Genomic DNA, 25383 nt, shown 5'->3' with positions numbered 1-25383 from the left:
TTTTCTTGTGGTGTTCTTGGAACTGTCTTCTCTCTGTGAATTCCATGCTCTGAATAGTACCTATCAAACTCTTTGCTGCAATATTCCCCTCCATTGTCTGATCTAAGACACTTCAATTTCTTTCCTATCTCAATCTCAACCAAAGCTTTCCGTTTCTTGAAAGTATCAAATACATCAGATTCATTCTTAATACAATAAATCCAAGTTTTTCTAGTTGCATCATCAATAAAGGTAACATAAAAATGAGAGCCACCGAGAGATGATACCTGAGCAGGTCCCCATACATCTGTATGCACAAGCTCTAATTTTTCGCTCTTCTTTTCTTTCCCAACTCTGAGAAATCTGACTCTCTTATGTTTTCCATAAATGCAATTCTCATAGAAGTCCAAATCAACATTCTTCAAACCCGGCAACAAATTCCTTGAGTGAAGAATCTTCATCCCCTTTTCACTCATGTGTCCAAGCCTATGATGCCATAATGTTGCATCTACTCCTTTGGAAGTTAAAGCATTAACAGAGTTAGAAATACCATTGCATAAATACAATGTACCAACCTTTTCACCTTTTGCTATTACCAGGGCTCCTTTGGTGACCTTCCAAGCTTTATCTGTGAAAGTTGTCACACAACCTTCACCGCCTAACTGCCCTCTTGAAATCAGATTTTTCTTTAGATCTGGAACATGCCTTACCTCCTTTAGTAGCCATTGGTTTCCATTCTGTTGTTTTACAAGAACCTTATCCATTCCAACAATTTTACAGGGTTTATCATCACCCAAATGAACTTGTCCAAAATATCCTTGAACATAGTCATGAAATTATTTCTTATTAGGTGTGGCATGGAATGAGGCCCCTGAATCTACCACGTAGGAATCAGTGATATTTTCGAAAGAAAGAATCAAAGCATATTGTAACACCTCACCTATCACATTTTCTTCATGATTGTTTTCTTGTTGTGCATCTCCTTCTTTTCCCTTCCAAGATCTACAGTCTTTCTTTAGGTGTCCTTTCTTTCCGCGTTTCCAACACACTATCCCCGATCTAGACTTGGATCTGCCTTTCCTTGATTTATTGTGATATCCTGAGATCTTTCCTCTTTCCATTTTTCTTCCCCTAGACTCTGCACTCAAAGCATTAGCCGATGTCTCACCAGAGCTTTTCCATCACATTTCCTCGCTAAGGATAACACTGACAACATCATCAAACTTTAAAGTACTAGATCCAGAGACAAAGTTACTAATGGCCATTACTAAACCATTCCAACTTTCTGGCAATGAGCACAAGAATAACAGAGCTCTAGCTTCATCTTCAAAGTTTACCCCTACAGAACTTAACTGACATTTAACTATATTAAAATCATTTAAATGATCTGCAACAGATCCACCTTCCGACATCTTCATATTAAATAACCGTTTCATAAGAAATACCTTGTTTGAGGCCAAGGTTTTTTCATATAGTTTCGACAACGCCTAAATCAAACCCTCTGTCATTGTTTCCTTTGAAATGTTGAAGGCGACTGACGCAGCGAGGCACAACCGTATTGTTCTGAGTGCCTTTCTATCAAGAAGGTTCCATTCTTCATCTGTCATAGTCGTCCGCTTCTTTATTTTTTCGCTCAATGGTAGGTATAGATATTTCTGATACAGATAATCTTCCATCTGCATATACCATAGCGAGAAGTTTTGGCCCTTAAATTTCTCGACCCTAAACTTACCATCTTCCGCCATTGCTCCCACTCGAACGAGGAACCCTTCTTTCCTGAAAGTTTATCAGCCAAAGAGACCTTCGGCTCTGATACCAGTTGTTAGAAAATTATATATTACGGAGCAATGGAACACATAAAATATTGCAGAAATATAAACACGGAAAAAACGAATAAAACAAGAGAGACACAGATATACGTGGTTCACCCAGTTTGGGCTACGTCCACCCCGAACAGCCAGTCCTTCCTTTCTATTATCCAACAAAATGAAGAGACACAACCTACAGCAAATCCGCTGTAATACCCTATATTTTCTCTCACAGTCTCACCTCTCTGTTTCTCGCTCAGAGAATACACATCTATATCATAGCCTCAAATACAATGCCCTCATATAAAGAGAGGGGTTTCCTTCTAGGGAAAAAAACCCTAAACTAAACATAATTTCTACCATCAGATCATCTGCCTAATGAACGGCCCAGATTGAATAGAAATTACTATACTTTTACAAGGAAATTTTACATCTATTTTTGGCTTCGAGGGCGCTACCCTCGAACCCCCGCTGGGGGACCGCTAGCCCCTAGACCCCCCAACCAGGGGGGATCGGCCCCCCCAGACCCCCACGGGGGGGACGAGTCCCCCCCACATGGAGGGGTGTACAAACTTCTTGGGGCATACATCCGGCTAAAACAAAAGACCTCTGAACAATCATGCTCCACACACAACAATCTTCCACTTGGAGAATGATTATAGCAACTCCATCGTTGCTTCATTTGCTAGACAATGACTCCTCTTTGGACCTAGTTGTTTCTCATCTTCATCGTCAGCCTTGAAGACCAATTGAAACTGAGCATGTTCTCAGTTTCTCCCTGGTTACAACTTTTGTTATCATGTCTGCAGGATTCTGGCTAGTGTGTATCTTTTCCAGCTTCAACTCTCCATCTTCCAACACTGATCATATGAAATGGTACTTGAGCTGTATGTGTTTAGTCCTGGAATGAAATGCTGAGTTATTTGCAAGATGAATGGCACTTTGGCTATCATTGTATAACGTGCCCATATCATGCTCCTTACCAATTCACCCATAAACCTTTGTAACCAAATCATTTCTTTACTAGCCTCTGTAGCAACAACATATTTTGCTTCTGTTGTTGAAAGCGTAACAACACTTTGGATTTTTAAAACCCAACTGACAGTTGTTCCACCAATAGTAAATACATATCCTGTAGTGCTCCTCCTGTTATCTCTGTCACCTGCCATATCTGCATCAACATTTCCCTGTAGAGAAATGTTTGAACCACCAAAACATAATGCTTGATTTGTGGTACCCTTCACCCACATCTATGAGTGGAAGAGACGGTCCCCCTCCTCTGGATCTCCAGGCTCAATCTTCTGGATTTTGGTGGTGGTAATAGTGGCACTTTCTCTACACTTCTTCAACCTGCACACTAGTTTGCAACAGTTCGATTTGAGCATCAAGTACAAGAATGGAAGCATCAATAATGTTGCAGACTATCTCAACCCACCACTGGTTATGGCATTGACCACTATGCTTGATTATTGTGGAAACGTGACTTCGGGGTGGCTCCATATTTACAAGAGTGGTTGAGACTTCGGCAACACATACCATATGCTCATGGAAGGCAAGAAAGTTTCATTTTTCACCTCTAGGGTGCACTTTTATGCCACCTAGGAAACCTTTGTGTTCCTACAATCAAGTGTGCCAAGATGATTTGGGAGGTGCACTACAGTCGGGTCGTTGGACATTTTAGAGTAGAGAAAATAGTGGCACTACTACAGAAGTATTTTTATTGGCCGAACCTTCAACAATAAGTTGGGAAGTACATCAGATCTTGCACTTCCTATTGATGGGTCCCATTAATAGGTATATTTTGAGGTTCATTATGCTATCCTCCAAACCTTAAATTTATCATTTTCTCACATTAATTCACATTTTTTGGTTATAATATGCTTAGTAAGAAGAGTAAAAGGTGTTTGTCATAATATGTGGCCTAATGTGATTAAATTTTAGGAAAAACAAGAACTTTTTAGTCATTTACCATGCAAGGGCTTGATGGAGACAACCAATAGTGAATCTAGGGAGGCTTGTCCACCTCCTTAACTCTCTTACTTGGATTGAGATCACCAAATCCTCAATCGCAAACTAGAATTCGCTGATAGTCAAGTAACTTCAAGTGCATGAGAAGTTCAAGGAGGAAAAGATCCACAATTTTTGAGATCAAGGAGGGAACCACTCCTATTTTCAAGGGAGTTGCTATCAGCTACCCTTTTGTATAAATAAACAAGTTGAAATTCTCATTAGGATTCAATATTTTTATTCATCTAGGAGCAGCTATTGAGCCCAGGGCTTGACCTTTTATTGTTAACTTTCATGTGATGTATGAGACTATTATTTTCTGCTAATGAGAAGTTTGTTATTGAGCTGCATTTGAGCTAGTTCTAGGGGGATGAAATCCTTGGGTTTGGGCCCAAACAAAAGTCTTTAGTCCCTCTTTTGTATTTATATATAGTTCTTGTTTCCAAGCATTTTACGTCTTTCTTTTGTTGCAATAGATGTTAAGTTATAAAAACTTGTGATTGCAGGCTTCCTTATCACCTCTCTTTTGGGAAAAATGGTGGGAAAGATTCAGAATCCGAGTCCAAAAATATTTGTTTACGATTTCTTGGAAATAGGTAGATTTTAGTTATCATTCTTCATATTTACTTTCTGCAACCTAGGAGTTAGTTTAATGATTAGAGTAGCATTGTGAAATAAAATAAGATTGTAGTCAAATTCAACTCATCTTTTCATGAAAATTTGCAACTATGTTCTTGATCATTTAATGCATGTAGTGGGCTCGTTGCAAGGTTATGTTGACCTATAGTGGTGGCCACATATTTCACCTCCAGTTGGACTTTTCCATATTCTCCCTTTAGCTCACACACTGCTCTCAAACTCTATTTCCACAATCATTTTGTTTAGGAAAATAGAGACACCATGGGCATCCATATTGGTGCAAGACAAACCTCCGAGAGGTCCTAGATTTGGACAGGAGGTTTCCCCAAACTTTGTTCACTCCCTCCTACCTTCATCCATCTCTTCATGCCCTCAAGACACCATCTCCACCCTCAAAATACTCTCGAAACCCCTCATGTAGCATTACAGGGCCTCCTGTAGCAATACATGACCTCTTGTAGCAGCACTTGTAGCCGGCCTGTAGCACCATTTTCCTCTACCTTTTTTTCTCCCCACTTCAACCTTAGCTTGGTTAATATGAATAATGACCCCCAACTTGTGATTTGATGATCTATAGAAGCTCTTAGACCACTCCAACCTCCTCTTTTCCTCACTGCAAAATAGAGTAGAATTAGTGTTTTAATTCACAAGCATGTTACAAGTTAGATTTTTTATTTTCAAGAAATTGTAAAGTAGATAAATGATACACGCAAGTAGGTTATTTATTTTATGGAATATGAAAAATAGATTAGCTTCACTTATGCAATTAGACTAGCACTTTTTCTCATGTAATGTTAATTAGAATCTACAAGTTGAATGAATAACATTTTCATTTTCCTAGTTAAAATCAGTTCCATCGGGAGTTTTCACTATAGTTAAGTTGGAGGAATGGTCTTTGAACACCTTGACCTGATGTCATGACTGACAGTAGAATGAGTAGAACCTAACCTATGATGCATGCAATATTTTCACCTCTAAGTTTGTACAAACCCCAGGTTGATAATTTAAGTTGAGGAGCCCTTGGGAGCTGCAACACTCTTGGTGAAATACCAGGGCTCATCGCCTGTGCCATGGCCAAACCAACAATCAAGAAGTAAGGCCTATATACCCATCTATCTACTCCTAGTTGGCCTTGGGAATCCATCTCCATGGATTTTTGGGTTTTGTTATTATTTCCATGACTAGCCCACATAGTGAACCAAGGGGTTAGAGGGCGGGGCGAAGCCCCCACTTTGTTGCGTTGATTTCGCAGCGGTCACAGGGGGTTTGAGGGGGGCAGGTAGTCCCTCTCTATGAGGTTCGGGGCAGTGTCCTGGGAAATTTTTTTTTGGATCCTATATTAGGTTGGGCAGACCTACCTATGGTTTTGTGCATGATTTTCGCACATGGTTTTGGACGCGATGGTTTTCGGTCCATGGTTTTGAACGCGATGGTTTTCCGTCCATGGTATTGGATGCTTCAACATGTATAAATATGTATTGTAACATTGAAAGGAACATAATGAAAAATCAAGCTGGTAGTCTCGTTTTGGGATCCAGGGGAAAATCTTTGTGTATATGTGTTTTATGTGTTATTCTCTCACATTGTTTATTTTCTGTGTTTTAGAATTCATATGCAGGTAATTTATGTATGGGGTTAAAACCTACATTTGGTATCAGAGTTGTTTTGGCTTCAAGGGGACGCCTTTGTTGCTGAGGGTTTTCGCTCAGGCCTATGGTAGACCCTGTTCAGTGGGAGATCTGCAGGATCGATTTTGGTGGTGAAAGAAGATGGTGAGTAGTGGAAAGATAGAGATCGAGAAATTTAATGGTTATAGTTTTGAGTTGTGGAAAATCGAGATGGAGGATCTGTTAGTGGATAAAGATCAGTGGATCGCAGTAGATCCGGGTACTAAACCAATGCGAGTGTCTAATGAAGAATGGAAGAAGTTGGATCGAAAGGCAAAGAGCACAATACGATTGTGTGTCTCAGATTCAGTATTGTTGAATGTATCAGGGGAAGCTACGGTGAAGGCCTTGTGGGACAAGTTAGGGACTTTGTACCAATCTAAGTCTCTGGTGAATAAACTGTTCCTATAGAAAAAGTTGTATAACCTGAGGATGAAAGATGGAGACTCGGTGACAAAGCATCTGAATGAAATTAATACTGTGGTAAGTCAGTTATCGTCTGTTGATATCAAAATTTCAAATGAAGATAAGTGCATTAGTTTGTTGTGTTCTCTACCAAATTCGTGGGATAGTCTAGTTATTGCAATAGGTAGCAATGCAACTACCTTGCAGTTTGATGAAATAGTCTCATCCTTGATAACGGAGGAGATGAGATGGAAAAATATGGAGAGCCAGAATGGTGATGCCTTGTCTATACGAGGATGGTCCCTGAACAAAAACAAAAATAAGTCATCGAGTGGGAGATATAAATCTAGAGGGAGATCTAAATCTCTAGGAAAACATGTAAAGGTGGTGTGTTGGAAATGCGGAAAGGAAGGGCACTACAAAAGGGACTGTAAATCTAAAGCTCCTGACAAAGGAAAGGGATCTGATGATGCTCCTTCTGCAGAGGTGAAAACCACCTCAGATGAAGGTGGAGATGTGTACTTGGCTTCTTCAAGTACACATGTAGATCATGAGGCATGGTTGATTAACTCAGGTGCATCCTTTCACTTCACTCCCCATAGAGAGTGGTTCTGCGAGTATGAGAAATACGAAGGTGGTGACGTCTTCTTAGAGGATGATAGGAAGGCTAGAATCGATGGTCACAGAAAAGTAAAGTTGAAGTTGCAAGGTGGAAGGGTTAGAACGCTTCCGAGTGTTCTACATATTCCTACATTGGCTAGAAATCTTATTTCTATAAGAAAGTTGGATGATGCAGGTTTAAAAATAGTGTTTGACAAGGATACCTACAACATGGTTCGGGGAGCACTGGTATTGATGTGGGGAGTTCAGATTGGAACTCTGTACAAGCTGCAAGGTAGCACTGTTGTTGATGGGTGCAATAGTTCTATGATTCCTGAAAGTGGAGTAGAAAATTTAGTGGTATCTGGATAGAAGACCATGTTGTGTCATCAAAGGCTTGGACATATTGGAGAGAAGGGCCTTTGAATACTTCATGGTAAAGGTATGGTAGAAGGTATGAGTAATAGCTCTCTGGATTTTGATTTATGTGAAAATTGTGTGTATGGGAAGCAGAATCGGGTGAGTTTCCCCTCTGGTGGTAAGAGGGCGAAACAGATATTGGAGTTTGTGCACAGTGATGTGTTTGGACCTATGAAGGTTCCATCACTGGGTAAGTCTGTGTACTATGTATCATTTATAGATGACTTCTCAAAGAATACATGGATATATTTCCTTAAGAAGAAATCTGAAGTCTTTGACAAGTTTAAATAATTTGAGGCTCTGGTGGTAAACTAGAAGGAGAAGAAGATAAATGTGTTGAGGACAGATAACGGTGGAAAGTTTTGCAGTAAGGAATTTGAAGAATTTTGTAAGAAGTGTGGTATAGCACAGCAGAAGACTACTCCATATACACCTCAGCAAAATGGAGTTGCAAAAAGAATGAACAAGACATTGATGGAAAGGGCAAGAAGCATGCTCAGTGGTGTCGGGTTAGGACAAGAATTCTGGGTAGAGGTGGTGGAGACAGCATGTTACCTGGTCAATAGATCACCTTCATCAGTGTTGGAGGATAAGACTCCACAAGAGGTATGGACTAGTAAGAAACCTCTCTTTCACATCTGAGGGTATTTGGATGTGATGCATATGTACATGTTCCAAAGGAGAAATGAACCAAGTTGGATAGTAAATCTGAAAAGTGCATCTTTATTGGGTATAAGGATGGTTTAAAGGGTTATAAGCTTTGGAACCCAGTAACAAGGAAGGTTATGTACAGTCAAGATGTGGTGTTTAGAGAGGTGAAAGATGTTATTAAACATGCAGACCAACCAAAGGAGCCTAAGAAGATAGAGTTTGAGCTAAAGGAGGAAGAATCAAACTCTACAGCAGAGGAGGAATCAGAAGATGAAACTCCACAAACTCTGGTGTGAGAAGATCAGTTCGAGAAAGAAGGCAGACAGAAAGGTATAGTCCATCTTCTTTTTGTTCAAAGTTTGCTTTATCTATTACTGATGATGATCCCAAAACTGTGAAGGAAGTAGTAGATTCAGAGGATGGAAAACTCTGGAAAGAGGCCATGGTTGATGAAATGGCATCTTTGCACAAAAATGAGGCTTGGGATGTCGTGGAGTTGCCAGCTAAAAGGAAACCCATTGGCAGCAAATGGGTGTTCAAGAAGAAGACAAATGCAGATGGAAAGGTGGAGAAATACAGAGCTCGGTTGGTAGCAAAAGGTTATTCCCAGGTGCCGGGAATTGATTTTGGTGATATTTTTTCTCCTGTTGCCAAGGTAGCTTCTATTAGATTACTTTTATTTGTTGTTGTTGCTTTTGATTTTGAGGTAGAACAGATGGATGTGAATACAACATTTCTTCATGGGGATCTAGAAGAGGAGATCTACATGAAGCAACCTGAAGGCTTTGCTGTGAAGGGTAAGAAAGAACTGGTATGCAAGTTAAAGAAGTCTTTGTATGGGTTAAAACAGTCACCAAGGATGTGGTATCAGAAATTTGATACATTTATACATGGACTTGGCTTCACCAGAAGTAAAGAAGATCACGATGTGTATTTTAAATTAATTGGTGACTGTGCTATTTATCTAGTCTTGTATGTGGATGATATGTTGCTGGTTGGAAATGAAAAAGAAATTATCCAGGATTTGAAGACCCAATTGTCCTCCAAATTTGACATGAAAGATCTTGGTGTTGCAAAGTATATTTTGGGCATGGAAATTAAAAGAGATCGGGCAAAGAGAAAGCTCTGGTTAAACTAGAGGAAATATGTCGAGACAATATTTCAAAGGTTTAATATGCAGGATAGTAAACTGGTGAAGGTTCCTATTCTTGTAGGTGTAAAGTTATATGCTGAATAGTGTCCCAAGACACAAGAAGAGGAAGAGGATATGTCCATTGTTCCATATGCAAGTGTAGTCGGTAACCTGATGTATGTGATGGTCTGTAGTAGACCAGACATTGCACATGCAGTGGGAGTATTAAGCAGTTTTATGTCAAAACCAGGGAAGGAGCATTGGACATCAGTGAAGCGGGTTTTCAGGTATTTGTGTGGCACTAGTGATTATGGTTTGTGCTACCAAGGAAGACTCGGATTGGACAGATTTTTGGATATCCGTGGCTTTGTTGATGCAAACTGGGCTAGAGATATAGATCAGAGAAGATCTACAAGTGGGTATGTGTTTAACCTATTTGGAGGTGTAGTCAGTTGGATGAGTAAGAAACAATCTGTAGTGGCACTATCAACTACAGAGGCAGAATACATGGCAGCCACTCATGCAAGCAAGGAAGCAGTTTGGTTGCAGAGATTGTGTTCAAGTATGGGGTTAATACATGGGAGCTATAAGGATAGACTGTGACAGCCAAAGCACAATTTTCTTGGCAAAGAACCCTGCTTACCATTAAAATACAAAGAACATTGATGTTCAGTATCACTTTGTGAGGGATATGATAGAATTCAAAAAGGTGTTGTTGGTAAAGGTGGAGACTTTGAAGAATACTGCAGATGCATTGACAAAATCTGTGAGCTCTAAGAATTTCTCTTGATGTAGAGAAACAATGGGCATTGTAGGGCTGAATAAGTGACTAAACTCTCTTGTGGCCCCCTATTGAAATAAAACAATAAGTGGGAGAATGTCAGGTTGTGTTATTCTTTCCACGACTAGCCCACGTAGTGAATCGAGGGGTTATTCGCCCCCCCTTTGTTTTTCCAATTGTGCCGCGAGGGGGTCACAAGGGGGGCGGCAGCCCCCCCATTCTTGGGGGTTTGAGGGGGGTGGGTAGCCCCCCTCTACGGGGTCTAGGGCAGCGCCCTAGGAAATTTTTTTTGGACCCTATATTAGGTTGGGCAGACCTAACTATGGTTTTGTGCATGCTTTTCACACATGGTTTTGGATGCGATGGTTTTTAGTCCATGGTTTTATGCACTATAGTTTTTGGTCCATGGTATTGGATGCTTCGGCATGTATAAATATGTATTGTAACATTGAAAGGAAAATAATGAAAAATCAAGCTGGTAGTCCCGATTTTGGGATCCAGGGGAAAATCTTTATGTATATGTGTTTTATGTGTTATGCTCTCGCATTGTTTATTTTATGTGTTTTATAATTCGTATGCAAGTAATTTCTATACAGGGTTAAAACCTACATGGATTACATGTCGAGCCTTCCTTCTACTAAGCATGGAAACAATCGTGTCTTCGTGGTTGTCAACATATTCTCTAAGATGGCCATTTTGGCGGCTTGCAAGAAGAGTATCATAGTATAAGCCACTGCTAAGCTCTTCTTTGAACGAGTGTGGGTACACTTTTGGATCCCACAATCCATTATCTCATAGCGTGAAAATAGATTCTTGAGTAAATTTTGGTCAAGCCTATGGTCGATCTTGGATACCACGCTCACCAAGTCCACGACCTTCCACCCCCAAACTTATGGCCAAACATAGGTCATTGACAGGATGATAGTGCACATTTTGCACATGTACAACTTGAAGCATCCACGCACATGGGATGAAATCCTCCCCTATGTACAACACAGCTACAACAGAGATCTTCATAGCTCAACTGGCCACAACCCATTTCAAGTGGGGTTGGGATTCTAGCCATTATGTCCCATTGATGTGGCCATACCATTTGTAGCTACTCAAGCATATTCAAATCATGTCGAGTCTGAAGATGACCAGGCTAACAACTTCATTGAGCGCATTCATCACAACCGCCAGTGGGTCCATGACATATTGGATAGAGTCAATGCTAAGTACAAGTAGTGTCATGATTAGCATCGAGTGCCACACAAGTTCTAGGTGGGTGAAAAAGTTTGGTTACATTTGCAGAAGGAGTGCCTCATTGGGCCTCACTGCCAACTTTTCCCACTCTGATATGGGTTGTATAACATCACCAATATTGTAGGGGAAAATTCCTTCTAGCTCAACATTCCATCGTTCCTTGGTCTACACCCAGTATTCTATGTGGACTAGTTGCGACCATACTTTCCTCCATTGTTGGACACATCCGATGTTGTTTAGAAACTAACACAAACAATTCTCAACCCAATTTGCATCGAGTAGGCCACAATTGACAAAATCATGGACACACAGATCAAGAACACTCTCCAGCATAGGATCTAGCTATATCGAGTTGTCAAAGTAGGTTAACTCCTCTTCTAGAGAAAGTGGTTCACCAAGGACCAGGTTCGATAGAAATTTCCTCACCTCATGGAGGCTTTGAATGCAACGGGAACCATTACTTCCTAAGGGGGTAGGATTGATCCAGGTGGATATTGGTGGTCACCCACCTATTCCACCTAGACCTACAGTTAGTTTCATTTGTTTTCTCGATTATAGTAGCATTCACTATTTTTAGCAATTTTTCAGGTCGTGAACCTCTGGAGTTGTTTTGACCCCCTAAATGACATTTTCTTGAGGTCCCTATCAAGATTTTGGCCTACAAAAAATCTTGTAGTACTCATAGATATATTTCCAACGAGGTATCTTACACACCAAATGGAGATCATATGACCAAGTTACGACCCCGGGAAGTTGGTTGTCCAACTAACCCCAATGGGTCCCACAAAATCTTGGTGTTTCATCTCCTAGGGTTAGGATTTTGATTTTTTACAGTTTTCCTTTGTTGTTCAATAATAAAATGGTCCCTTGAGCCTCATTGTATCACAATTCAGAGGCATTTAGCCACCACATCACTTCTCAAATTTAAGCTACCATTGCTCGAGCTAGTTTATTTCCATTCTGTATGTTAGCATATTTTAGTTCTTTGATGTTAATGAATTGAAGTTTTATTTATGTTCTATCTTTGTGTTTATGTTTATATATGTAACTTTTTGTGTTCCTGCATAAGTCCCGATCAAATAAGGAAAGAAGAAAAAAAAATAAGAATATCTAAGGATGGACTCAAGTAGGATTGTTCTAATAAAAATTCATCTTGTGGGTACTTGATATTTTATGTAGCACCTAACATATTTCTTGAAGTATCCAATATTTCTGTAAGAACCTCTTCTGCATTAGCTTCATGATTTCTGACCTTGTAGAATTAGGATGGGGGTCATATTTGTCTAAGTATTTTGAGGTAATATGCAAAAAGAGTTCTAAACTATCTATCCAAGATTCCAATTATAGAAAAAATTAAAAGAATGATCAATAAGACAATAGGGCACCTATATTACAAATATCTTTGCAACAATTTAAGTTTTCTCTAATGCATCCTTAATTTATTTCTATAAATAGAACTTAAGAGATTAATTGGTGGTTGTTAACATCATGATCTATCCATTCCCTTCTTTCCAAAAAAATATAAAACCCTACATAACCTACTATAAAACTCTACATAACCTACTAAATTAAAGGCTTGTCGTTATTTAAAAAGTTACTAAAAGAGGCCCTACATTATAATTCCCTAATTACTAAATTTTTAAAGAGACGTATCATTTTGTAGCATTTTAATAGATATTCTGCTAACCAAAAATTATTTGTAGCATAACAGTCATAATGAGCCAAATTGAACCTTATATAAGTCATAATGCTTATTCATTATTTGGGGCATAGCTTAATAATTTTTCATAGCATGGCTTATTTCATAACCATAGTCCATTTTTTAGCTCACCTTATTGTGTAACTATGATCCACTTCATAACCATACCCTATTCAATAACATAATAACTATGATCCACTTCATAACCATACCCTATTCAATAATATAATAACTTCATAACTATGATGCTTCAAATCTTGTGGTCGTATGCTAATTCAATAGCATACCAAATGGTGCACTTGATAGCATAACAATAATGTGACATTTGAAAATATCTAGATCCTCACACTTGATTCAATGGCCTATTTGAATTGATTACACTAATTAACAATGAGTGGAATATCATTACCAACTTGACTGATTGTAGAGACATTGGTAACCCCGAACTCAAGAATGTGAAAGAGTCCTTTTTCCAAACTATTACCTACAACCATTATTGCATATACAAACATCCAAATAGAGTGGGAGGTTTGGTGAATAGGAAGGAACCTGAAGGAATCAAGACCATAAGGTTCAACCTTACAGTCATGGATATCTTTTCTCAATTTATTTGGTTCAACTTTTTCAAGAAAAAATAGTTTTCAGACACGCCGGTTTTCTTGAATTTTCCCAAACATTCAACCGGGCTCAAGCTTCAGTATGAAATATTACCATCATTGTCATTATCATAGATGAGTTTATTAATATGATAATTGGTATCCCATAGTAAGAACATAAATAGTCAAAGAACCTTAAAATCCTGAACAACAATTGAGCCCAATTTTTCCTGAGGTCATCTCCTCTATCCAATCACAAGAAGGGGATTCATAGGGACACATTGGTATAGCCCTAGAGAGAAGTAGTATTATTTGTGCAAAAGTATATTACCTATGAAGACATTTTCAACACGGTTTACCACTATCACATTTTAAATATGATTCATATCGAGGAGGGGAAGCTACTAAATATGCCATTCTACTTTCCTAAGAGTTTAATGAAAATGATAATGGTCATAATTAAATGTAGGAATCCTGACTCATATTTGTATCATCTAGGTCTTATTAAAATGTTGATTTCAATTATTATATTGATTGAGTATTCCTTGGTAAGTTTTCACTAAAGTGATTAGAACCAAACCAAGGGATAAGTTTTCTTCACTAAAGGGTCGACTAGATCAAAAGTGGTCGTAACCCTGTACTTCAGCTCTAGTCCCATAATTAAAATACCAAAAAAGGGCTTCACAATGCCAAGGCATAGTAAAGGGAAAGTAGACTGCAAGCCCTGAAATTCAAGTTGCTACAAAATCATCTCAGTCGAGGGATGAACAGACCAGACAGAATGAAGACCAAGAGGAAATCTCCTCTAGCCAACAACAAGGGTGATCAAACAAAGAAAACACTTTAGGCTCAAAAAAGGAACCTAACCTATCCTTAGAGAAAATCGAAGAGAAATTTGAGGGAGGGTTTCAAGAAAACTTATATCATAGGCTAGTTGGGACATTTCAATTACTGAAAACCATGTCCTTGTCACCATTGGAGAAACCTGAGGATCTCATGGCCAAATTTCCTTAATACTCAAGCTTTGTCATAGGATCTAAGAAATTAGGACCAAGTGGATTAAAAAAGAATAAAGGGAAAAGAGGTAAGATGCTTGGCATGAAAGCCTTTTGATTTTCAATCCTAGGTACCGAACCGTATATAGACAAAACAAAATATTTTTTCTATAAAATCAGAGGCTTAGAGCCAAGATTTGACAAAATAAACCAAAACTTAGTAATTTGGACACATTACAAAAAGCCATCGATTAGGTAGAAGGCCTAGAAATTAGGGAAAAACATATTACTTAAAGGAGTGTGTAAAAGAGGCCCAAAAATCCATTAACGTTATTCCTAATGACATAAACACAAATACCTATTCTTTTATCCAAATAAAACTATATTTTCCACAATGGAGAACAAAATATGAACTTTTCAATTTAGGAATCATTAACAAAGAAAACCATCATCAACTTATCGGGAAAATAAAACAAAAGTGGTTATACGTGTACCTTACCCAAGAATAAATTTGGAAGGAAAAAATCAAGAAGCATAAAGACCAATTGGCATGGGACTAGGCCTTGAAATAGACTACATGTGAATTAGCCCTTGAATTAATATCTTGTAGAGCACCCTCTAGGGTATATCTTATACTTTTGCATGAAAAATGTACTACTTTAGATTCAAACAATTGGCAGTAGGACAACCTTATGAGATAAAACAACTACGAGATTTTATGGACATTTTTTCTCTATTGATTCAAAAGATCATAATCTATTTTGTAAATTGTATCATTTTAATTTTGTACTTTAGGGTAGTGCTCATTAGAATCCCAACCATTATGTTGAGGATGTCCAACTGAGAGCTTGCACATCCTACTTTCTCAATTTGGTTCAATAAAAAAAAGATACATATTTCTATGAACAAAAGGAATCAGAAGCCATATCAGTAATATGAGATGAATATCCACTAACAAAAGTAATTATGGATGACTATGAAGGTTGAGATAGGATCCAAGTGATTCTATGACAACTAGACACCACTAGAGATATGTAATAATAGAATACTAAGAGGTGGAAAGAGCTTACTATGTAGAAGCTCTATTGATCTCTTATGATATCTTGAATGAATTACCAAATTATCTGAAAAGCAAGAATCCAATGCGGCATCATTTTCTTAGTCTAGCCCTTAATATGGTTTCTTTCTATAAAAAAACTCTTTGATGAAGTATGGGCCTATATGGATAGGATTGTAGTTTCATTATCCTATCATTTGGTGCCCCACTCGGTTTTATAGGGAATCTACATAGTGGGATGAACAAGATGATAGGAATCAATGATACAGTTGGATATAAATTTGGGATACTATAAACCAGGGGGAATTTGGACATGCTGCATTTTACCATGGAGAGCTATATGCAACAGTCTCAAAATTGGAATAGCTAGGGTTTCATAAGAACATGAAACTAGACTAGCTAGGGGGAGATGATGGGTATCATTTTTGTCATATTCTTGCTACAAAAACATCCCCTTTCTTCCTACAATATATATCCATTTTGCCTCCTTCTATTGTGTATATGACTCACTTTGTTACCCTTATTATGATTGTGCTCAAAGGTGTATATAATTACGATTTGCTCTCTTTTTTTCTTTTTCTTTTCTTTTTTTATGATTAGAATTTAGATGTGTTTTGAGGTTATTTGTATTGTTACATATGATATGTTATTATTGCGAATAGGCATTGTTAACTTGAATATTATAAGAATGGTCACCTACAAGTGTATCTGCAAATCAAAACACAAGCTTATTTATTATTATTATCATTAAATCCTATAGGTGTATCTCCAAGTTAACACATAGGCTCACTTATGTTAGCACATAGACTTAGACAACAGCCATACCTTGCAGGGAACTAACCCTTGAACTATACCAACAAATAATCATGAAGGTTTTAGCATTAAGGTTATCACCAAAATACTAGTAGGGGTCTTCGTTACTAGAATATCCTTAGATAGTTGCAAGGGTCTCACCAAATGGTTGTGCATCAGCTTGCCTTTCTATTTAATTCCATACAAACAACTTGCAGGTCAAACCCAATACTGATTTGAACCACCTCATAGTTGCATAACCGTATGAAGCTTCCAAATTCATTAGAAGTTGGAATTTCCCAATGTGAGACTTGACTTCACAAGGAGAAAATCAAATCACTATGTATATTTCAAATTAGTTTTTGATAATGTTATTTATTTGGTCTTATATGTGAATGATATGTTGTTGACTGGAAATTATAGGGAAAGCATCTAGGAAATGAAAACATTTTTCATCTAAATTTGATAGAAGGACCTTGGCACTACAAATTTTATCTTGGGCACGAGATTAAAAGAGATTGGGGAAACAAGAAACTCTTAAGTCAAAGGAAGTATTGTAAATATTTAATATGCAGGAATGTAAACGAATAAAGGTGTCCTGTCTTGTAGGTGTAAAGTTATATGTATATCATCATACCAAGGCACGAGAAGAGGAAGAGGACATATCCTATGTTCCATATGCTAGTGTAGTTGGAAGCTTGATGTACATAATTGTTTGCACTAGATCGTACATTGCACATGCAATGGGAGTATTGAGCAAGTATATGTCAAAACTAGGGAAGGAGTATTGGACAACAGTAAAGAGGGTATTTCGATTTTTGAGTGGCACTATTGGCTATGGATTATGCTACCAAGGAATACCAATATTGGATGTATTGTTGGACATACATGGTTTCATTGATGCAAACTGTGTTGGAGATCTAGATCACAAAATATTTACAAGTGGGAATGTGTTTAACCTATTTGGAGGAGAAACTAGTTGGATGAGAAAACTACAATTTATAGTGGCACTCTCAAATACAAAGTTGAATATATGGAAACCACTCATGCAAGTAAGGAAGTAGTATGGATACATAGATTGTGTTCATGCATTGGATTGGTATAGAAAGTTGTAGGGATAGATTGTGAAAGTTAGAGTGCAATATTCATGGAAAATAACCCAGGTTATCATTTGAAGACAAAGCATATTGATGTTCAATATCACTTTGTGAGAATTAAGATTGAAGAGAATAATGTGTTGCTAGAAAAAGTGGACACTTTAAAGAATGAGGAAGATTCATTAACAAAAGTTGTGAGCACTGAAAATTTCTCTTTGTGTAGAGAAACAATGGGCATTATTTCCCTAGATTTCTAGTCATGTACTCTTATGACCTCCTAAGTGCAAAGAAAAAACAAGTCTAAGAATGTTGGGCATGTATTATATCCTTTACATGATTATCCCCATGCACTATAAAACGTGTGATCCATAACAAGGAGGTCATAAGTGTAACAACCTTGGTTAAAAGTTCATGTAAATATATAAATATATATATATATATATATATATATAAGGCCACGATCATGGAACACGTATTCCAAGATGAATGGTGGGAAAAAACATCCTAGTGGGTGTTCATTTAGTTTATTATGGCTAAGGAAATTGGAAAAGGCAATGGCAAAAGGATTTGGAAACGAAAAATAGCATTTTGGCACATTTATTTATGAAAATAATGGAAATTAGGAGAAAAAGAAGGCAAACGGTCAGAGGTTGCATGTGAGGAGGAAATTGAAGGAAAATAATGGAAAATGAAGAAAATAGAGGCCTCATTGATAATAAGGCTTCTAAGGATCAATTGGTAGAATTTTGTCAAATCAATTTTGGAGCTCTCTCTCTCTCATACTCTTGGACACTTTAGATTTTTTTTAGAGCACTCTTAGAGAGTGTGGCATACTTGGAGTTTTGGAGCAAGAAGGACAAGGAAGAGCAGGAAATCGCAAGAGGATATCGGGATTAGCAGCTACATCGGGTTTTCCTTGCAAGTACCGAGTTGCATGTTTGTTTTCCTCACTAGTTTTGGCAGGCATGGCATATGCATGTGGTTTATTGGTCATGATCTGTCATTGGCATGGAGGATTGCCTAGATTGACAATGGATTTGCCTAACCTTTCCATGTCCTGGATAGCCATGGTGTTGTAGGTTCATTTCTTTTTTTTTGTTGGTTGGTTCTGATGTTTCCTTTGGCTTGGGTTGAGTTACTAGCTCCTGGCAGCCTAGTTGGAAAAACACTCTGGAAGCCCTGTAATAGCTTGGGTTGAGTTACTAGTCCTAGAAGCCATGGTTGGAAAAACACCCTGAAAGCCCTTCGTGGGTTGAGTTACTAGTCTTGGAAGCCCTGGTTGGACAAATTTTCTAGAAGCCTAGAGTAAGAAGTGCGTTGATTTACTAATCCTGGAAGTCTTGGTTGGAACAAGGTTCTGGAGCCCTAGAAGGCTTGGGTAGAGACCAATTTGGTGATGGTTTTGTGATGTTCGATCATGAGGTGGAATCATTGTTTGATGGGTTGAGGTGGTTGGCCTCTAGAAGCCCTGGATGGTTTTGGTTGATTTGTTTTATGAGATATCACATTTATTCTTGGAATATGGCACATGGGTGACTGGCTAAAGAGAGATTTGGCTCAGCCATGTCTATGGTCAGGTGGTTCGTGGAAGTCCCACAATTGGTTAGCCTTTGCATCATTAATGTGAGGTTCTTTCTCCTTTTTATTTCATGAGTATTGTATTGGTTTATATGTGGATGATATGGCTATGATTTTCTTGGTATCTATGTTTCTATTATGCTAGTTATGAATATGTATTATGATAGTGGCTATGTATAGTTCTCATCATGTTTTTAATTGTAATTGAATGAACAATGTATCTATGGCCTAATAGATGATAATGCAACTAAAGTGATAAGGAAACAATGCCTCATATCAAATCTCAGATAAGTACGAGACCCCTATGCTCAAATCCGTTGTTTAAACCTGTAGATTACATATTTGTGACATGTTTGATGAAATGTTTGTCATGGCTAGTAGGGGTCCAGTCAAGTCCTTGTTTAAGTAATTGCATTTGTATCATTATTCAGTTGTTATCTTAAGATCTAAAAGTGTCATTGAGTTCTGGGTAGTGACTTGGGCTTTGGGCCTGAAAAAGTGGCACAAATCCTAGAGATGCAAGCACAACACCAGGCAGAATAGTCCTTGGACACATGCATACCCATGTTGTGGGAGCATCTGGAGCCTCCTGGACGCATGCTTGTCCATATCAAGGGAGCGTCTGGGGTTTTAATGGTAAAAAAACTTAGTGGAACACAGGGGCTAGTTACATGAGAGATTGGGATGGTTCCTAGGAGTCATGTTTTTGATGTGGAAGGTTTGCATGGTGTGTTTCTGTCAGTTCCACTTCCTTAAGGTGACTTAGGAGGTCGAATCATATCATAGTAACTTCTCGTCACGTGTTTACCCTGATTAGTCAGCTACTTGGGTAGATGTGGGAGGGGGGTGTTACAAAAAGGGCGCAACAACCCCTATGTTCGAGGGATTTAGGGGAAGAAAACCCACAAAAAAATTGGGTGGTCTTTTGTGTTCGTTTTTCATAGTTGTTGGTATGTGACTTTTATTAAAAGTAGTTTTGTGGCACATGGTGGTTTTTCCCATGGTTTTGTAGTTTCAGTCAATGAGCTACGGTTGTATTCTAATCCTTGGAAATGGATTGGTGGTTCATGGATGATGCAAGGTATATATTGTATTGTAATATTGTATAGGTAAATATATATTGAAAAATATTGTTATTTTTCTTGGTTTTGGGATTCGGAGAAAACATATCTATGTTAATGTGTGTGTTTTCCATTGCATCTTTTCTATTTGAATTAAAAATCAAGTTTGCAATAATTAATTATATAAGGTTAAAACTTATCGTCCCCCCATAATTAGTGTCATTTTCTCCATTTCCCTTTGTTTGTATTATTTTTCCTACTCATTTGCATCTTTGCTTAAGTAGGAACATGGATACTGATTTATTGAGGCTAAATCAAACTAGGTTGGGACACGATGAAGTTGAACTAAGTTAGCATTAGCAGATGTAAAGCAACTGGGAGATTCTCTATGGTATGAAGTGAATGAATTTGAAGCACCTACATGAGGAAAATATAGAGTTTTCCCTTGAGGCACTTCATAAGAAACACCTAGCCCACCATAAGGAACATGGCCTTTGGGAATAGGAATACAATATAAATAAATATATGCATAATTGGTAACTCGACAATACCATCCAAAACAAGTCATTGACTTTGAATAGATGGGGGAGCCCCATCTATTCTAGGAGCATGCAAGATGACAATGGATACGTAACTACACTAAGAATAAATTAAATCTAGCTCTTGAGTTCTAATAATAGCTTATTCCTTTATCTTAGGTTGTTGTATCACAAAATGGTTAGTGATTTTGCGAAAGGACCTAATGAACCAATCTCACAATAACTCATTAGACATGAGAGTATTATATAGGCTCGTCTTACATCACCACTCGTGATTATGGTCCATGATGTGGGTATGAGTTGATTGTTTGAAATTAAAAATAATTTTAACCCAATTTCTTTCCTAATAAGTATTCGGAAAAAATCTAAAAAGTCTAAAAACTATATCTATATAGCTAAAATAAAAAGTCAATGTGCCAATATGGCCACTTAACCCACGAGAGTGTGCTAGAAAATAAAAAGTGTGACTTTGTCGAAATCTTTCTATCTTACTAATCAAATTCTAATTTCTATCTTTCTACCTTGAACTATTAACTTGCAAATCTTACCTCAAACTAATTATTAATGTGAACTAGAAATGAAATATTGATTTTAAGAAGAGATCATAAGCTTGGTCTATTTTAATTATATAACTACTACTCATAAGAGGTCATAAGCTGATTAAAAAACAACGTGTTTTAATGATAGGTTTTTTTACTAAAATGCAAATAACTTGAGATACGAAAGTAATAAAAAATACTTATTTCTCTTTTGATTAACTTTTTCTTTATTGAAAGTGAATAATAAACCATATTAATGTAACATTCATGAACTCCACCAAGCAACACACCAAAGAGAAGAGTTAAATTAAAAAACGAGATACTCCTTTGTTTAAAAAACTCATTCAAGAAAACAACTGAGTGCGTTACAATAAGTTCCATAATAGTAATTAATTTTATAATTAAAGAGAAAAATACTCCTATGTTTAAAAAGCTCATTCAAGAAAGCAATTGATTTCGTTACAAGAAATTCCATAATAACAATTAAATTAATTCAAGGAAGCAATTGATTTCGTTACAAGAAATTCCATAATAATAATTAATTTTATAATTTAAGAGAAAAATAAATGGAGTAGATTGAATAATAGAAGAAATGATTTTAATATAGGTGATTTCTTATTATTTAAAATATATTTTTAAATGTATAAATGAAATTAACACTTGAAATTTTTTTTATTAGATATTTAAATTTTCTAGGTTAAACAATTTAAATTTATGATTCTTAAAAATATTTATTTAGGAAAAAATTATTTCATCTATTAATTAAACTAGATAAAAATAAATTAATATTTTAATTTGTTTTTTTTTATTAACTAAATTTAATATACATATATTAGTGAAAATATTTCTAAAAATCACACTAATTTTTACAATTATATAATTAAAAACATCCAAAATAAATAAAATTTATAATTTTAATTTTATAAAGAAGGAAAAAAAAATGAAAAAATACATTCAATGTAATAGTAATTAGAAGTTTCTCTACTGGATATAGAGTAGACGGTGACAAGGTGTTGGGTCTTCTTTCAAATCATACTATGGTGTAAAGGTCATTGGTTTGAAATTTTATGGGCAAATTTCTAGAAATGTTAAGGGTTGGTGTGGCTTAAACAAGATACAATCACAATTGATTTTAACAATTTAATTGTTCAATACTCCTTACTTGCGACTACTGAAAATACAAATTAATTATACCCTGAAAATACAAATTAATTATACCAATTATCGTAAGGCTCACATAAACTAACAAACTAAAAATAACAATTAAAATTTATATATATATATATATATATATATATATATATATATATATAATAATAAATATTAACCTGAAATATTTTTCATACCTAATTTTTTAAATTTCATAAAATACTATATATATATATTAATTAAAAATATATATTTAAAATTAAAACATAAAATTAAAAAATATATATTTAAAATTAAAACATAAAATTAAAATATTTATGAAATAATAAAAGAAAAAAAACTAATATAACTAACTGAAAGTCAAAAGTATTACGTGTACGAATTGAATTTGCAATAAAATAACATTCCATTCAACCGCCCACTTATATTCAGTTTACTTAATAATTTCAACAGAATGTTTTCAAACATATTTAATTATATATTTATATAAATAAATTTTAAATATTATGTTCAACCCATCATTAGTAACCTTTCTCAAATGCTACCAAATATCATTAATTAATTAATTTTAGACAACTTTTTAAAGTAATCCTTCATTATCCCATTAAATATACATAGCTTTAAAGGGTGAGGGGAGATGAGGCATTTAGAGAAAGTAAAGCCTTAAATTCCTTTACGTGCTTAACGTGGCATGAATAATTCCTTCGCAACTTTACTTTTTGTTGATTTCAACCCATAATATTTATTACGCTGTAAGGCGTTTTCTCTGGGAAAAACTCTCCTCTCATCTTAGCTGTCTTGCTATCCTCCGTTTGATCTGATGTTAGACGATCAAGATATTCTCCACCCTTGGATCACCACCTGTTTGAACTGTTAAATGAGTCATTCATTTACGTTATGGGGAGACCTTGCTTTCCAACTTACGCTAGTTATACTCTGCGCTTTCCAACTACACCCGTTATACTCTGGGCTTACATTCTTGAGGTATTCCGCCCTTGTCTTATCACAATATACAATGCTTTTTTTTGGATGAAGGCTAAAGATACTCTCTTCTTCTTTTTTTCAGATCTCTAAGGGAATGTTGGCTTCAGGGGAAGGCACAGTACAGGTATTATTATTCATTTTTTGATAACATTACCAGTAATTAAAGCCATCGATTTTCCTTTCTTTATATCGTCTCCTTTACGTTTAAATTAAAAACCCTCGTTTGGGCTGGTTATCCATCCTCTTACAGGTGCGTATAGCTGGTTTGCAGGGTACCGCTTCAAACCGGTCTTTGGGCATCGACATTTAACCAAAAGAGTGCTTATTGATTCTTTTTTCCAGGTTCTTTACCGCCCCTATTTCCCACTCCCTTCTTGAGCAAGGGTATTTGGTTTAATTATTTAGGGTTCTGATTGGGTTCTTATAATATGGGTTTTCAAATTTATTAGTTAAGGAAAGGAATGGCCGTAGGTATTCAAATTTATTAGTTAAGAAAAAGAATGGCCTAGGGCCAACCCTTTTTTTGTATACAGAAAAATATTCTGGACAAGACCCTCTATACTTAAATTGGGGTTTCTCAAATGGTTTCCCCTCCTTTGTGTATGTATGTTGTGTTTGAGGAGGAATTCCACCAGTGGTTTCTGCTCATGGAGCCTTATTAATTTTTGTTTAGATCCCACCACCTTCTGCCCCCGTCTAGTCTTATCACAGTATATAACGTATTTTTTTTAATGAGGGCAAAGGAAAACCCCTCTCATTTTTTGTTCCAGATCTCTGAGGCAACGACATCCTAAACCCTGCTTCTCATTTCCTTTATTTATCTTGTCTCAACATTTAAATTAAGAGCCCTCATTTGGGTTGGTTATCCATCCTGTTACAGCCGTATAGTTGGTTTCTAGGGCGCGGCTTCAGTCCAGTCTTTTGGAAGTTTCAACCCTTCAAGGTCAGCATTCAACCAAAACAGTCTTTATTCCCCTCAGTTCTTTTCAACTATTTTTGGTGTGTCAGTATAGATTTTTCTATATAAAATATTTTGACGGACGTTCTCTTCGCTGATTTATGGGTTATAAATATGCAGGTTTTTTGTAATCCAAAGTGGGGTTCCAGGGCTTATGCGTATTATCCCAAAAGCAAGGGAATATTGGTTTGTTTGGAGTTTAGGTGTTGCAAGCCACCAGACTTATGTGGATTCGGGTACATAAAGACAAAGAATGTAGACGCATTGGACGGTGACCATATAGCATGGAAGAATGATGAAAATTTGTTGTGCTACGAGTGTAATTCCTGCAAGGTCGAGGGTGTGGGGAACTTTAATAATGACTCACTCAAGGTGGCAAGCTATTAATATCATCCTTTTGATTTTCCTTCCCGTTATTTTCTTTAGTGAAGTTATCATCGTGTTGATATTCCTTGCCATCATTTTCTTTAGTGAAGTCTTTGAGCCTAACAACCCTCAGAAATTCAATTTCCGTGGACACATCAACTAGAAAATGTGGAGCAGAGAAAAACCAACAACTCAACAAATCAATATTGTCAATGTCTTTAAATATTTATACCACATAGAGACAAGATTATCTTTCACTCGGGAGTTTACTTTGCTATCTCAGTTATAAATAAAGCTCTCTTGTAAAGAGAACTGGGTTTTTCTCTTAATTGGAGAGCAAGTGTTAGAATTGATGAAATAAAGGATGATGTTGTTCTACATTGATGAAATAAAGGATGATGTTGTTCTATTTAAGGTTGTAAAAGCAATTCAAAGATAAGACATGATGTTGATTTGTTGTCATCAGTAATTTCAAGTTAGTAATAATAGCAAGAAATAGTGATCCTTCACACTAGACACATTTTTAGCTACACTATCTAGAGTCTAGACAACTATTCAATCTTTAAATAGCTTCAAAAGTGAAAGAGAAAAGATAGGCTCTGAGAAATGCCATTCCCTTCTGTCTAGTAGCTCACCTGC

At 36.6% G+C, this 25383-nt stretch overlaps 1 long non-coding RNA gene across 1 annotated transcript; it reads left to right on the top strand.

Moving 5' to 3' along the window:
- The first annotated feature begins 23455 nt into the window (after window positions 1-23455).
- Window positions 23456-24994, top strand: LOC149221635 (uncharacterized). The gene is made up of 4 exons (XR_016248870.1): window positions 23456-23544; window positions 23671-23762; window positions 24301-24363; window positions 24499-24994. It is a non-coding gene; the product is annotated as an uncharacterized LOC149221635 (long non-coding RNA).
- Window positions 24995-25383: the final 389 nt, after the last annotated feature.

The sequence above is a fragment of the Pinus tabuliformis genome, chromosome Q (genome assembly GCF_031772625.1).
Source record: "Pinus tabuliformis cultivar Carrire ecotype Pingquan chromosome Q, CPIR1, whole genome shotgun sequence".
NCBI classification, from domain to species: Eukaryota; Viridiplantae; Streptophyta; class Pinopsida; order Pinales; family Pinaceae; genus Pinus; species Pinus tabuliformis.
This window is presented reverse-complemented; position numbering and strand designations above follow the sequence as displayed.